Source organism: Aethalodelphis obliquidens, unplaced genomic scaffold, assembly GCF_003676395.1.
Source record: "Aethalodelphis obliquidens isolate GAN/ISIS:26980383/991018 unplaced genomic scaffold, ASM367639v1 scaffold22, whole genome shotgun sequence".
In the NCBI taxonomy this organism is placed as follows: domain Eukaryota; kingdom Metazoa; phylum Chordata; class Mammalia; order Artiodactyla; family Delphinidae; genus Aethalodelphis; species Aethalodelphis obliquidens.
The window spans coordinates 1,252,508-1,267,032 of NW_020837966.1; the positions used below are offsets into that span (position 1 = coordinate 1,252,508).

Consider the following 14,525-nt stretch of genomic DNA (forward strand, 5'->3'; position numbering starts at 1 on the left):
TCAGTGTGTGGGCTTCTCAGGACTTCTCATTGCGGTGGCTTCTCTTGTTGTGGAGCACGGGTTCTAGGCGTGCGGGTTTCAGTAGTTGTGGCTCGTGGGCTCTAGAGCGCAGGCTCAGCAGTTGTGGTGCACGGGCTTAGTTGCCCCGTGGCATGTGGGATCTTCCTGGACCAGGGCTCGAACCCATGTCCCCTGCATTGGCAGGCGGATTCTTAACCACTGAGGCACCAGGGAAAGATGGTAGGGCCAGCCATATGTATAAAGAGATAGTTTTCCTACTTTCCTTCCTTTCTTTCTCTCTCCTTCTGTCCTTTCTCCCTTCCTTTCTTCCTTCCTCCTTCTTTCTTCCTCCCTTCCTTCCTTTCTTCCTCTATTTCTCTCTTTCTTTCTTCCTTCCCTCTCCTCTCTCCTCCTCCTTTTCACTCTCTCTTGCTCCTCTTCCAGTCTCTCTCTCTTTTTCTCTTCATAAATGTGTAAAGAGCTTATACAAGCTCTTCTGTAACTTGATTTTATTCATTCAGTAGTAACTCATGGACATCTTTCCCTTTTCATAAAAATCTTTTGTAATCCTATTTTATTTTACACATTTAAAAATCGTATTCTGAGGAGATGTCAGTAAACATCACCAGATGTCAAAGGAGTTTCTAACACAAAAAAGGTAAAGAACTTAGCCCTTCCTCCAGGGCTTCCTCCAGCCCTTCCTCCTCACTCTCTGTGTGTCAGCAGTTCTTGCCCCATCTCTGTCTCTGCAGAGGCCTGGGTCCACTTGCTGACCTCTGTGGCATAGCCTTGGGCAGAACTACTACCTGGACTCAGCAGAATGTCTATCACCCAGGCCCCTTGTAAACGCCTTGGGCATAAGACACAGAGAGATGTGAGGCCTCGGTGACCAGACAGACCTTGGACTTGGCAGGGCTGGATGTGATCCGCCTGAGCCATGTGGCCTGCAGTGGTATTGCCTTGTCCAGGCCTTGTCTAGAGCTACAGCCCAACTCACAGCTCGAGTAGGATCCACTGGGGCTTACTCATTGAAATTATAGGGTCAGAGATATCTGGGGTGATTTTTTTCTGTGCCTGGCACAGTGCCAAGTACATGTGGGGACCTGATAAATGTTTGAGGAATTAAATGTACGTACTTCACCAATCCAGGCAGATGGCAGAATCAGGAGGCAAGAGGTCAGTTGGCCTGGAGGGATTTCACAGAGACAAAAGTCAGCTTTTCTACTTGGTCCAGATCTCTGCTCTCTAAGCCTCAGTTCTGAGTGTAACCTGCAGATGAAAATAGTAATTGTCTTGTGGGGTTAAACCGGATAATTTTTTTAAAATTGAAGTATAATTGATTTACAATCTTGCATTAATTTCTCATGTACAGCAAAGTGATTCATGTATATATATTCTTTTTCATATTCTTCATATGGTTAATTACAGGAAATTGAATATAGTTCCCTGTGCTATATAGTAGAACCCTGTTGTTTATCTATTTTATATATAGTAGTTTGTATCTGCTAATCCCAAACTCCTAATTTATCCCTCCCCCATCCTTTCCCTTTGGTAACCATAAGTTTGCTTTCTGTGTCTGTGAGTCTGTTTCTGTTTCATAAATAAGCTCATTTGTGTCATATTTTAGATTTCACATATAAGTGATATCATAGGGGATTTCTCTTTATGACTTGCTTCACTTAGGATGATAACCTCTAGGTCCATCTATATTGCTGCAAATTGCATTATTTCATTCGTTTTATGGCTGAGTAGTATTCCACTGTGTGTATTCCATATATATGCGCACACACACACACACGCACGCACGCGCACGCACACACGCACACACACACACCACATCTTCTTCATCCATTCATCTGTCAATGGACATTTAGGTTGCTTCCATGTCTTAGCTATTGTAAATAGTGCTGCTATGAACACTGGGGTGCATGTATCTTTTTGAATTAGAGTTTTCTCCAGATATATGCCCAGGAGTAGGATTGCTGGGTCATATGGTAACTATATTTTTCGTTTTTTAAGGAACCTCCCTACTGTTTTCCATAGTGGCTGCACCAATTTACATTCCCGCCAACAGTGCAGAAGTGTTCATTTTTCTCCACATCCTTTCCCGCATTTATTATTTGTAGACTTTTTTTTTTTTTTGTAGACTTTTTGGTGATGGCCATTCTGACCAGTGTGAGGTGATACCTCATGGTTTTGATTTGCATTTCTCTAATAATTGGCAATGTTGAGCATCTTTTCATGTGCCTGTTGGCATCTGTATGTCTCTTTTGGAGAAATGTCTATTTAGGTCTTCTGCCCCTTTTTTTTTTTTTTTTTTTCCGGTACGCGGGCCTCTCACTGTTGGGGCGTCTCCCGTTGCGGAGCACGGACTCCGGACGCGCAGGCTCAGCGGCAATGGCTCACGGACCCAGCTGCTCCGCGGCATGTGGGATCTTCCCAGACCGGGGCACGAACCCGTGTCCCCTGCATCGGCAGGCGGACTCTCAACCACTGCGCCACCAGGGAAGCCCCTTCGGACCATTTTTGATTGGGTTGTTTTGTTTTGCTTTGTTTGATATTGAGTTGTATGAACTGTGTGTATATTTTGGAAATTAATCCCTTGTCAGTTGCATTGTTTGCAAATATTTTCTCCCAATCCGTAGGTTGTCTTTTCATTTTGTTTATGGTTTCCTTTGCTGTGCAAAAGTTTATGTTTGATTAGGTCCCATTTGTTTACTTTTGCTTTTATTGCTATTGCCTTGGGAGACCGACCTAATGAAACATTGCTGCAATTTACGTCAGAGAATATTTTGCCTATGTTCCTTTCTAGGAGTTTTATAGTATCATGTTTTATATTTAAGCCTTTAAGCCATTTGGAGTTTATTTTTGTGTATAGTATGAGGGTGTGTTCTAACTTCATTCATTTACATGGGGTGTCCCACTTTCCCACCACCACTTGCTGAAGAGACTGTCTTTTCTCCATCGCATATTCTTGCCTCCTTTGTTGAAGATTAATTGATCATAGGTGTATGGGTTTATTTCTGGGCACTCTATTTGTTCCATTGATCCATATATCTGTTTTTGTGCTGATATCACTCTGTTTTGATTACTGTAGCTTTGTAGTATTGTCTGAGGTCTGGAAGGGTTTTGCCTTCAGCTTTGTTCTCTTTCCTCAGGATTGCTTTGGCAATTCTCAGTGTTGTATGATTCCATGTACATTTTAGGATTATTTGTTCTTGTTCTGTGGAAAATGGCATGGGAAATATGATAGGGATCACATTAAATCTGTAGATTGCTTTGGGTAGTGTGGCTGCTTTAACAATATTAATTTCTCCAATCCAAGAGCATGGGATATCTCTCCATTTCTTTGAATCATCTTCAGTTTCCTTTATCAGGTAAACCGGATAATTTGAGTAAAGCACTGAACACTGTGCTGGGTATATATTAGGTGTTCAGTCATTGTTCTTCCCAGCCATGCTGTTCCCCACAACGGCTCTGGGGAGGCAGAAATGGCTTAGGGGAAATGTCAGTATCAAGTGAATGCTAAAAATGAGCACAGGGGGCTTCCCTGGTGGCGCAGTGGTTGGGAGTCCACCTGCCGATGCAGGGGACACGGGTTCGTGCCCTGGTCTGGGAGGATCCCACATGCCGCGGAGCAGCTGGGCCCATGGGCCATGGCCGCTGGGCCTGCGTGTCCGGAGCCTGTGCTCTGCGTCGGGAGAGGCCACGGCAGTGAGAGGCCCGTGTACCGCAAAAAAAAAAAAAATGAGCACAGGATCCAAAGAAGGGCCAGGATGGAAGGACATGACAGTCCTTAGGGGTGCTGGGGTCCCCTCAGTCCTGAAGTTCCAGAGGACAGGGACTACCAGTGTGCCCAGATAGGAGCAACCAGAGTGGCTTATCAGAAGCAGGATGTTTTACCTGTGGGAAAGAAGACTGGGGGTCAGAGAGGAGGCCCCTAAGCACCGGGTTAAGCTTTGGATCTGCTTAGAAATTCCTGTGAGAGGCCACTTGGTTCTTGTGGCCCCAGAGGGCAGAGCTATGATTGAGGGAGGCAAATACCATGGGCAAGGGTCATTTTTGCAGTCAGATTTTCTTCCAAACCATGGGCTGCTCCCAGAGGTAGTAAGCTCTCAGATACGAGGAATTCCTGGGGATGGAGGTTGAAATATGGGATGGAGGGTTGGAAAATACAACTCTCAAGTTCACTTTCCTCCAAAAGTCTGGGATTCGTAGCTCCTGGGAGAAGGAAAGGTGGTGGGCAGCTTGCAGTGCCAGGCTGGGGTCCAGGATCTGTCGGGAAGAGAGAAGACAGGTCCCGCAGAGGCTTGGGGGTGCAGCGCATTCCTCCAGTCACTGGGGACACCTTCATAGCCCCAGGCCACTGATTTTCCCTCTGGGGGGCTCCTCGCCCAGAAGTGATGTGTCTTCACTGGGGAATGTGAGCCTGTCTTCCACATGGGGGCAGCACAGGACTGCAGATGGAGTGGGGCCACCGCAGGCCACCTGGAGCTCCCCTCCTTTGGGAAGAAGTCCTTTGAGCCTCCCAGACCTCTCACACCCCTGCTTCTGGCATCCATTCCCCACCCCCCCACAAGCCCCTGTCTGCCCATTCTTGACAGGTTCTCTGGGTAGGTTGTCTCCCCTGGCTTCAAGCTCCTGGTAGTGGTGGTATAGGGTGTCTTTCCCCAGAGAGGGAACAGGGCAGAGAAAGTGGAGCCTGTGGGTATCCCTGGGCACAGCCCCTGCTGGTCCACATCAGAGTTACTAGAGGCTATGTCTGTTTGGGGTTAAAGGAACGGGTTTGTTTTTTTTTAATTAATTTATTTAATTTGGTTTTTTTTGGCTGTGTTGGGTCTTCATTGCTGCACACAGGCTTTCTCCAGTTGCGGCGAGCGGGGGCTACTCTGCATTGTGGTGTGCGGGCTTCTCATTGCGGTGGCTTCTCTTGTTGTAGAGCATGGACTTCAGAGTGCAGGCTCAGTAGTTGTGGTGCACGGGCTCTAGAGCGCAGGCTCAATAGTTGTGGCACACGGGCTTAGTTGTTCCGCAGCATGTGGGATCTTCCCGGACAAGGGATCGAACCCATGTCCCCTGCATTCTTAACCACTGCGCCACCAGGGAAGCCCAAGGAATGGGTTTTGACATCAGACTGACTCGGATTCAAATTCCTTCCTCCTTCCCTCCCTCTCTCCCTTCCTCCCTCCCTCCCTCCCTCCCTGCCTCCCTGCATCGGGTCTTAGTTGCTGCACGTGGGATCTTCATTGAGGTACGTGGGATCTTTTGTTGTGGTGCACGGGCTCTTCATTGCGGCGCTGCGCTTCTCTCTAGTTGTGGCATGCGGGTTTTTCTTTCTCTAGTTGTGGCACGTGGGCTCCAGGGCGCATGGGCTCTGTAGTTTGTGGCACGCGGGGTCTCTTGGTGAGGTGCACAGGCTCAGTACTTGTGGTGCACGGGCTTAGTTGCCCTGTGGCATGTGGGATCTTAGTTCCCTGATCAGGGATCGAACCCGCATCCCCTGCGTTGGAAGGCGGATTCTTTACCACTGGACCACCAGGGAAGTCCCTCGGGTTCAAATTCCGACCACTGCTCACCAGTGGAGTGACTTCATCTCTCTGAGCCTCAGTCTCTTCGCTTGTGACAGTGGAGGGAGTGCAGAGCAGGCAGGAAGCCTCCTGGGGCCTGGCTGAGCATTCCCGAGACCACACAGAAGCCTTGGGAGCTGGCAGGGTTCCCATCACCCTATTTCACAGATGGGGAGATGGAGTCCTTGGGCATGACTTGCTAGAGGTCCCACAGCCAAATGGAGAGCTACTGTGGTCCAGATGCCCCCCAGGACCAGAGGAGCATGGGATGGTGTGTGCCCAGTGAGGTCATGGAGGAAGCCCTGTGACACTGACCGGTGACCTGGAAGAAGCCCTGGCCTCTATGGCCAACAGATGCCCAGAGTGGGGGAGGGTCCGTTGTGCTGGCTCTGCCTCCACTCAGACTCACTGGGCCCTCCCAGAACACGCCTAGAAAGGAGGGGGTGTTGGTGTTGGTGTTGGTGGCAGTGTCCCTGGGAGGAGGACAGGCTCCTGCCAGTTTTGGATGGGGCTGGGGTCTGTGAGCCTCAGGCAGGCAGGGACTGGCCAGGCTTGAAGGAGGGGGCGCTCAGCAGTACAGAGGACTGACCTGCCAGGAAGGGAGGGATGGAGTAGGTGGGCAGGAGAGGGGGCTGGACAGAGCAGGACTGCACCTCTAAGGGGCTCCCCCAGCTCTCACCCCTGCTTCCAAGGTGAAAAAAGAGCATGTGAAAAAGAGCAATGAAGCTGAGGATTGGGAGGCACCCCCTCTCTTCCCCCCAGCAGCCTCCAGTAGAGCCAGCAGTGTCACTGCCATGGCAACCGCAGCCCCTCCAGCTTCCCTTTCTCCTTTAGCCCCATCCTGCTTGGATGCCCCTATGGCCTGTGTGTGTCTTCCTAGCCCAGGGAAAGAGGCTGGGGGTAGGGGAGGCCTCCTTTCTCAGCCCCCGTTATGGCCCAGGGGCTGGATCCCAGGACCACCCCTGCCTCAGGATCAGGTGGAAGATTCTTTAAGTGTGCGAGAGGGAAGGGTGTAGTAGCTTTTGCAATAATTATTCTGAATGAACAAGGCGGCTATCACCTCCCTAAGGTTTCAAACCCCCAACTCTCAAAGTCCCTATTCTCTCCCAGGACACAGAGGCTGCGACCCAGGAGCCCCTGGCAGAGTTGAGAAAACCAGCATTGGGGCAGGGGCCTTGAAGATCATCTGGTTCCCGTCTCCAAGCCTATAGGTGGGGAAGCTGAGGTCTGGAGAGGAGCAGGGACTTGCCCAAAGCACACAGAGGGTATGTGGCAAAGTCAGGCAGGGAACCAGGGTGGTCAGACCAGGGGGGTTTGGGGCAGGCAGTGAGGGCCAGGAGGTCTGTGTCCCACAGTGGGGGGCCAGGTTTGGGGAAGGCTCTGGGCCTGCCCTTGCCTGCTCCTCATTTAGTGCTTCAGTAAACCCCCTCCCAGCCTCAGTGCATAATGGACTGAGTGAGAGGGAGGAGGCCTGGCCCTGTTTAGGGAGGAACAAGGGACACCAAAAAGAGCAGAAAGGAGCTGGGGATCTGAAGAGGGGCACAGTCAGGAGAGCTAGGGACCCTAAAGGTCCCATTGAGTGCCCCTGAGCGAGAAGGGCTTGTGGCCCTAGACAACAGGCTTTGGCCCAAGCACCGCTCTTTCTAAGCTGTGGGTGCCTGGGCAAATCACCCAGATTCCCAGTGTCTCACTCACCCTCACCTCACTCTCCTGCTGCCCCTGCCCCATGTAAAATGGGGTCAGCCACACAGGCTGGGGGGAGATTCTCCGTGATGGAGCAAACAAACAGAAAGGATGATTCCTGGCTCCACTTAGGAGATCAGTGGATGGGCCCTGTGAGGCTCTGAGCTCGAAACCCTTATGTCTGCTGGGCCAGGGCTACTGCCACGGTCACCTGGAGCATCTATTATGTGCAGAGCCTGAGGGGCTGGGACAGGAGGAAGCTGTGGGCACAGGACCCCAAGATGTAGAACAGAGAGGGGTCCATCTAGGCAGGAGCCTCTGGGGTTTGGAAGAGGGACTCTGCAGCCTTCCTGGGAGAGGAGGGATGCTGCTGGGGCTCAAACGCAGGTCGTGTAAGGTCAGGGAGAGGTGGGAGGGGCTGAGCGGGCACAAGCTGGCATTTGCTCCCTATGACTCCCTGGCACCGGACCCCAGCTGATCAGGGCCTCCCTGAGCTGTCACTGCACCCCCAAAGCCCCAGGGGCCTGGCCCACAGTGGGTTTCCTCACCTTCCAGCACACAGTCCTAAATCCAGGGCCTGGGCAGGAAAGGGGCATCCTGCTAGGGCCGGGAGCCAGGAGCTGTGCATCAGCTGTTGCCAGTGCTCGCCACACCCGCAGAGTGGCTTCTCTTGTTAATCCCATGTTGCTGATGAGGAAACAGAGGCCCAGAAAGGTAAAGTGTCTTGCCCAGGGTCACCCAGCTCTTTCTCCTCTGTCAAGGCCACTCCTGGAAGCTCTTCTGGGCTTGGATGCTGCCTGAGACGCACACTGGTGACAGCTTGGGAGAAGGAGGGCCACGGCCTACTTGAGGAGCGCGCGTCTGAGAGAGTGTGCTGTGGCATCCACAGCAGGTGGGAACCCCGTACAGCATTGCCAGTCCTTCCTTTCTGTGTCCCCCTACACCTGTTCATTAGTTGGTCGTCACATTCTCAGGCCTCACAGTCTGTCCACTGGTAAAGGTTGGAGGGCATGACCTAGATGCTGCCTTGACACTTAGCAGCTGGGTGACCTTGAGCAAACGCTCTGTCCTCCTGTGGCTCTGTGACCTCCCTTTGAGATGGGGACGAGGGCACCACCTACTACACTAGGGGTTGTGGGGAGGCTCCAGGGACCCTTCCTTGCCAAGTGCTTACGGGGCCTGGCCCACGGTCTCTGTTCCTCGTTTTTGTTTTGTTTTGCCACACCACGCGGCACGTGGGATCTTAGTTCCCCAACCAGGGATTGAAGGCGCACCCCTGCAGTGGGAGCGTGGAGTCTTAACCACTGGACCGCCAGGGAAGTCCCTCTCTGTCCCATTTGATAGCCCCTCTGGGACAAGGCTTGAATCAGCCAGAAGGCCAGGCAAGTGATAAAGGGATCCCTCCGTGACCCCCAAATTCCCCTGGAAACACGTAGGCTGCCCACCCCCAAGGCACCCCGCCCAGAGCGGGATGGGAGAGTAGGGATGGCTCCCCCTGACGCCCTCTTCACCATCCGCGGGGATGACGAGGATGGGGCCAGGAGAGGGCGGGCTGAGGACAGCTGTTGAGTGGTGGCGGTGAGGGGCATGTGGGGGACCCCGGCCACCCCTAACAACCGGGTCCCAGCACAGGGAGCCCGCAGGTGAGAGACCCAGGGTCCTCGCTCTGTCTCAGAGCTGGCCCGCCTGCCTGGCACGAGCCCTCCAAGCACTGGTTTTAATCTATCTTTTTTTGCAAGCAGCTCCTGGAGGTGCGGGGGCGGTTTCCCCTTGACTCGAGTCTCTAGGAGGATGCGGCTTGGCTAAAAATAACTCGAATTACTGTGCTCCCCCCCCCCCCCGAGGCCGGAGGAGGGGCCTGGGGGGGCGGGGGGGGCTGTGGGGGCGGGAGCCCGGAGGGAATGTTGCAGCAGCAGTGGGGAGGGGGTTCCCTGAAAGGAGCTGGAGAAACGCGGATATTGGCAGGTGGAAAGGGGTGCAGGACATGCAAGGGAACGGCCCTTTCTCACCCACTTCTCTCCAGGGAGGCCAGTGCTTCTGGAGCAGAGCTGGGGGTGAAGGCTGGCCCTGATCCCTGGCCCCACACCATGGAGGGGGCCAGCCTTGCTGGGTGGTAGCAGTGGGCTCCTTCCAGCAGGAAGTCTGTGTTTGGAGGAGACCACCCCGCTTCAGCTCAGCCCTGTTGAATGCAAGCAGTGACAGCAGGGGGCGCAGATCTGGGCTCCTGGTCCCCAGCTCTCCTTCCCTGCGGCCTGACACTGAGCCCCAAATCCTCATCCAAAAACGGTGCGACTGCAAAATTAAGCACCTGACTCCTGGGCACTCCAAGGCCTCCTCTCCCAGCCCCACCTGCGCCTTCTGTCTGGAGAGGCAGCATTAGGCTCCCTGTCACACCCTTGGTATAGGGCTGAGAGCCCATCGTGTGACCACCCCTCAGAGCAGGGTGGAGGCTGTGTCAGGGTCCGGGAGGCCCTAAGCCAGGCAGGATCTGGGGTCCTCCGCACAAAGGGGGGCTGGTCAAGGAGGGTGGGGACTCCAGGTGCCCATGGGATGGGGGAGGTAACGGTGGGGCCCAGACAGGAGGCTGGGGACAGGCTGCACAATGGGCTGCTGGCCCTGGTGGCCTTCTGGTGCTGCCCTCTCTGCCATCCCCAGCTTCACACCACAGGGCTGAGACAGTGCAAGAAGGAGCACAAGAGGCTCAGTGGCAGGGCATGGATCATGTGGTGGAGAGGGGACAGCATGGCTGCCCTTTGCACACACACAGACCCTGCAGAGGCAGTGGGAAATGCACTGGAGGGGGGCCAATCAGCCCTGCAGCAGGGAATGGGCTGGGACATACAGGTCCCTGGGTAGGGGCCCTCCATGCGCCATGCCTCAGCTTCCTCATCCTTAGGGGTGGCCATGGGATGCCTTGGAAAGCGCCTTAGATGGAGAGCAAAAGAAGCTGAAGCAGGAGTAGGGAAAAGGGCAACGGCAACGAAGTCAGCTACCCCTGCCCGCCACTGAGCACTCATGGGGCTCCCTGTGAGGGCGGTCCTAAGATTACCCCCACTTTACACATGAGGAAACTGAGGCTCAGAAAGAAGAATTGACTCATCCAAGGTTGTAGACCTTGTGCAAGATGAACTGGGCCTTTGAACCCAGGACCATCCGACTACACAGTCTGTTTCTCCATTTCATCTTGAACATGGAGCCAGATGTACTTATGAGGTTGACTCAAGGTGGGGTGCACAGGTATTCATCCAGATATGAGATACACAGAGTCGCTTCAGCTGGACCCCTACCCAGACCTACCAATCCCCTGCCCCTCCAGGGTTGGCTCAGGTCACAGGGAGCCTCGTTCTGGGGCACCAGTGTGCCTGGGAAGTACCTGTGTGTGCAGGGGGGTCGGGGAGAAGAGGGAGTGTGTACTCTGCCGGGATGGGAACAAGACAAGTGATAACAATAATGATAATAAAATCCCCCCAAAATAATGATGTTTTTAGCAGCACTGTTCCTGAGGAGAAACTAAGAGCAACACAAACATCCAGTAAGAGGAGAATTGAGAAATCAACCACAGCTCCCACAGCAGCAGGGGTGAGTCCTAAACCATAACGTAGAATGAAGAACACAAATTGCAAGAAACTACGTTCAGTTCAAAGCCATTTCTATAAAGTCCCCCACCAGAGTAAAACTACACAATACTGTTTTAGGCATTCATATGTGGATGATAAAGCTCTTACAAAAGAGCAGAAGTGATAAACCAAGATTCTTGGTACACTGGGGGAGGCAGGAGTTGGGTAGGGGTGGCACACACAGGGAGATTCCACCAGTGAACGTCTGTTACTGGCCCACGGGGTGCCAGGCGCTATTTGTGGTGCTGGGGGCGGGGCATGCGGGTACAAGCAAGACAGACGTGAACCCCAGGCCTCATGGCCCTTACAGTCTCACGAGACACACTTCCTTCCTGTTCTTGTGCTGTGGAATAGGTCACCAGTGTCCATTATGTTATTATGTATTGTCACAGATATTCCTTTACATTAATCAAATACTGTATTTAAAGAGATAAATAAGGAATAAACACAAATGTAATTGACCTCCCCCTTAAAAAAATCCCACCCAAGTTGGTGAGCTCTGGAGGCTGAACTCCTCTCCCTGCCTCCTCTCATTGATACTCCATCACATTGATCCAGGAGTCCCAATCCCTGGACCCCATCCCCCCTCCAATCTCCAGTCGCAGCTGAATGTCCCACAAGGTTATTCCCTCAGGCAAAGGTAAAAATGGCTTGGAGTGCAAGATTGGTAGACAGGGCAGGGTACTCAACCTCTGGGAGAGCCAGAGCCAGTTGGGGAGATAAAATGCAATGGAGGGAGGTGCAGAGCCTGGGAAAGATCCCTCCTCTTTCTGGCCCAGGGCTCTTGCACAACATTAGTAGAGGTGGAGGGTGCAGTAGGTGGGAAGTAACAGGCCTGCTCTGTCTCAAGCTCTTCATCTTCACCTGGGGGGCTCCATCTGCCATCCGTCTGTCCATCCATCCAGCCAACTATACACCGTATAATGGACATAGGTGACCTACCACACAACACAAGACCAGGAACAAAATGTGCCTTGTGAGACTGTAAGCTGCATGAGGCCTGGGGTTCATGTCTGTCTGGCTTGGCTTGTGCCTACATCCCTGCCCCCCATCCCAGCTCCCCTGCACAGCCCTCTTGGGGCAGGGCCAGTCTAGCCACCCTCACCCGATGGCCTGGTACATGGTAGATACTTGCTGAGGGGTACCCGGCCTCACCGTCACTGCTTTCAGCAAAAGCAGAAAAGGATGCACCTCCAGGCCCTCACATGTGCTGTTCCCTCTGCCTGGAACAGTGCACCCTCCAACCTGGCTCAGCCTAAAGGTCATCACCTCTGGGAGGCCTTCCAGGACCACCCCAGCCAGGCCAAGCCCCTCTCTCCACACCTCCCCCAACACCACAATCTGTATCATGGTCATGCTTTGTCTAGGTCCATCTCTCCTTCTGAGTGGGGGGACTCCAAGGTCAGGCCCAGGTCCTCCAGCATCTGGGCTGGGCCAGGGCCCACAGGAGGCTCTCAGCTTCATCTTCTCGGCCATTCTTACACCTGAATACAGTTTGGCATTTTTTCCCTGGAGGAGCCAGGCCCAAGGGGGAGGCCAGCCACTTCAACAGCCCCCGCATCTCTTGGACTCCCACTTTCTAGGTCTTTGCCCCTCCCCCAGCAGTCCGCCCGTCTTCCACCCTGAGGGCTACCGGGGCTCCACACATCCATCTCTTCTCTTCTAGAGCTGCCCTCAGCAGGAGAGATAGTGGTGGGAAGTGTCCAGGGCTGGGAAAATGGGGCTACAGGAGATCCCTGGGAGAACCCTCCCCCCCAGCTCTCTATGTCCACAGCCTGTGAGGGATGCAGGGTGGGGGATGGGAGAGATGGCAGTGGCTGGTCATCAGTCCAAATCCAGGTCACTCCCAGCCTGCTTAGCAGCCGTCGATAATTAGGGGCCAGCAGGACGTGGGCAGGTGGGTGGCAGGAGACCTAATTGTCTGACTTTTCAGGTAATTAACGGGAGGCTGTCTGGTCTATCCCCGCGGGGCCCAGCATCCGCCACCCCATCCCCTGGGCAGCCCCAGCCGCCTAATGAGGCCAATTATTGAGTGGTGCCCGGGCCCTCATTAGTCACCTGGAAGGGTCATGTGGGAATGGCACCGGGGGTGGGGCTCAGCCAGCCATGGTGGAGGCTGGGAGCCCCCAGCGATTGGGATGCAGGATGTGCTGCCTGTAGGTCTCTGCAGCTGCACACTGAAGGTAGCCCACCCACACTTGGGACCTCACTTCTTGCCTCTGCTCTCAGGGCAGCAGCTTTAGGTCAAATCCTCTCCCTGCCATTTCCCAGCTGTGTGGCCGTGGGAGTGTCACTCCCCCTCTCCTACCCTCTGTTTCCTGAATCAGAGATGATGGATGTAAAATGCCTGGGGCACAGTGGGTTCCCAGTGCACAGGTGCTCACCTTCTCCCCACGGGGCCAACTCCTTTCCTTCACTCTTGAGGAAATGTTGGCCCAGAGTGGGTAGGGCCTAAGGTCACTGGTGTGTCCGAAGCCCACTCTGCAGGGCCTGGGCACCAGGGAGGGCAGCAGGGATGCTGAGGGATGGCCCTCTGGGATTCGCCCAAGGGACCTCAACAGCAGGGCAGGGGAGTCCTGGGAGGAGTCATAGAGGCGATCTGGCCAAGGAGAGGGGGCACCCAAGAGCAGCTGGACTTTCCGGACACCTGAGCAGAGTGGCGATGGGGAAGCAGGAAATCTCTAGGAAATGCGGGGCTTTGGAGATCATGATGGAGCCGGAGGCCCTCCACTCCCTGAATGCTCCAGGACACTCAGGAAAAGCCCACAGGCATGTGACGGTGCCACAGCCTGCTGTCCAAGGCAGGGATCCATTCTTTCTTGGTTGGTCCACACCAATCTTGGCCCAGGAGATCACTGTGCCTTCAGATGTTGAGTGTTTTTGGCTTCTGTGGCTTCTTTGTTTTAAGAATTCTGTGACCTAATTCCATGCTGACAAATTCCATGCTGTTCTGGCTCCTATAATCGTCAGCTAATGCTACTTTTGGTCCTCCTGCCAGCCCAGAATCTTGGTCAAGGGTTTCCAAACTGTGTCCCCCAGGAGCCCTAGGGTGGGAGCAGAAGGGGGGGGGCTACTGACCCTCCAGTTGGAACAGCTGGACTTTGATCTTTTTTTTTTTTTTTTTTTTGTGGTACGCGGGCCCCTCACTGCTGTGGCCTCTCCCATTGCAGAGCACAGGCTCCGGACACGCAGGCTCAGCGGCCATGGCTCACGGGCCCAGCTGCTCCGCAGCATGTGGGATCTTCCTGGACCGGGGCACGAACCCATGTCCCCTGCATCGGCAGGCGGACTCTCAACCACTGTGCCACTAGGGAAGCCCTGGACTTTGATCTTTGATAAAATATTAATAGCTGCTCCTTCATGAGCTCTTGCCGTGTACCAGGCATGCACCAGGCCTCTGCCTCAGCAATTGCATTTGTCCTCAAAAAATCCCACGAGGAAAGTAGCATCACATCCCCATTTTACAGATCAGGCTGCTGACACTGTTGGAGGCTGAGGCTAAGCGGCATTCTCCAGGGCTCACAGCCTGTGGGAAGGAGAGCCGGGACTTGGACCCAGTTTCCACTCTGAGCTGCTGTGAATATGGGTTCTGTGGCTAAGAAGAAAACTAGGTGCCGGAGTTTGAGGGGAGTGTCCCATTTATCATAATTTGTTTCCT

The 14,525-nt window shown here is 53.8% G+C and overlaps 1 long non-coding RNA gene across 6 annotated transcripts in view; it reads left to right on the top strand.

Moving 5' to 3' along the window:
* The window catches only part of LOC113627952 (uncharacterized), a 33,465-nt gene that overhangs the window by 2,658 nt on the left and 16,282 nt on the right, over nt 1-14,525 (top strand). For 5 of the 6 annotated variants that reach the window (XR_003435816.1, XR_003435818.1, XR_003435817.1 and 2 more), the window contains exons 2-4: nt 6,678-6,832; nt 8,012-8,142; nt 10,739-10,829. This is a non-coding gene — a long non-coding RNA (uncharacterized LOC113627952). Of the gene's footprint in view, nt 1-6,677; nt 6,833-8,011; nt 8,143-10,738; nt 10,830-14,037; nt 14,069-14,525 lie in introns of those variants that run through there. The other variant, XR_003435819.1, reaches the window with a different exon arrangement.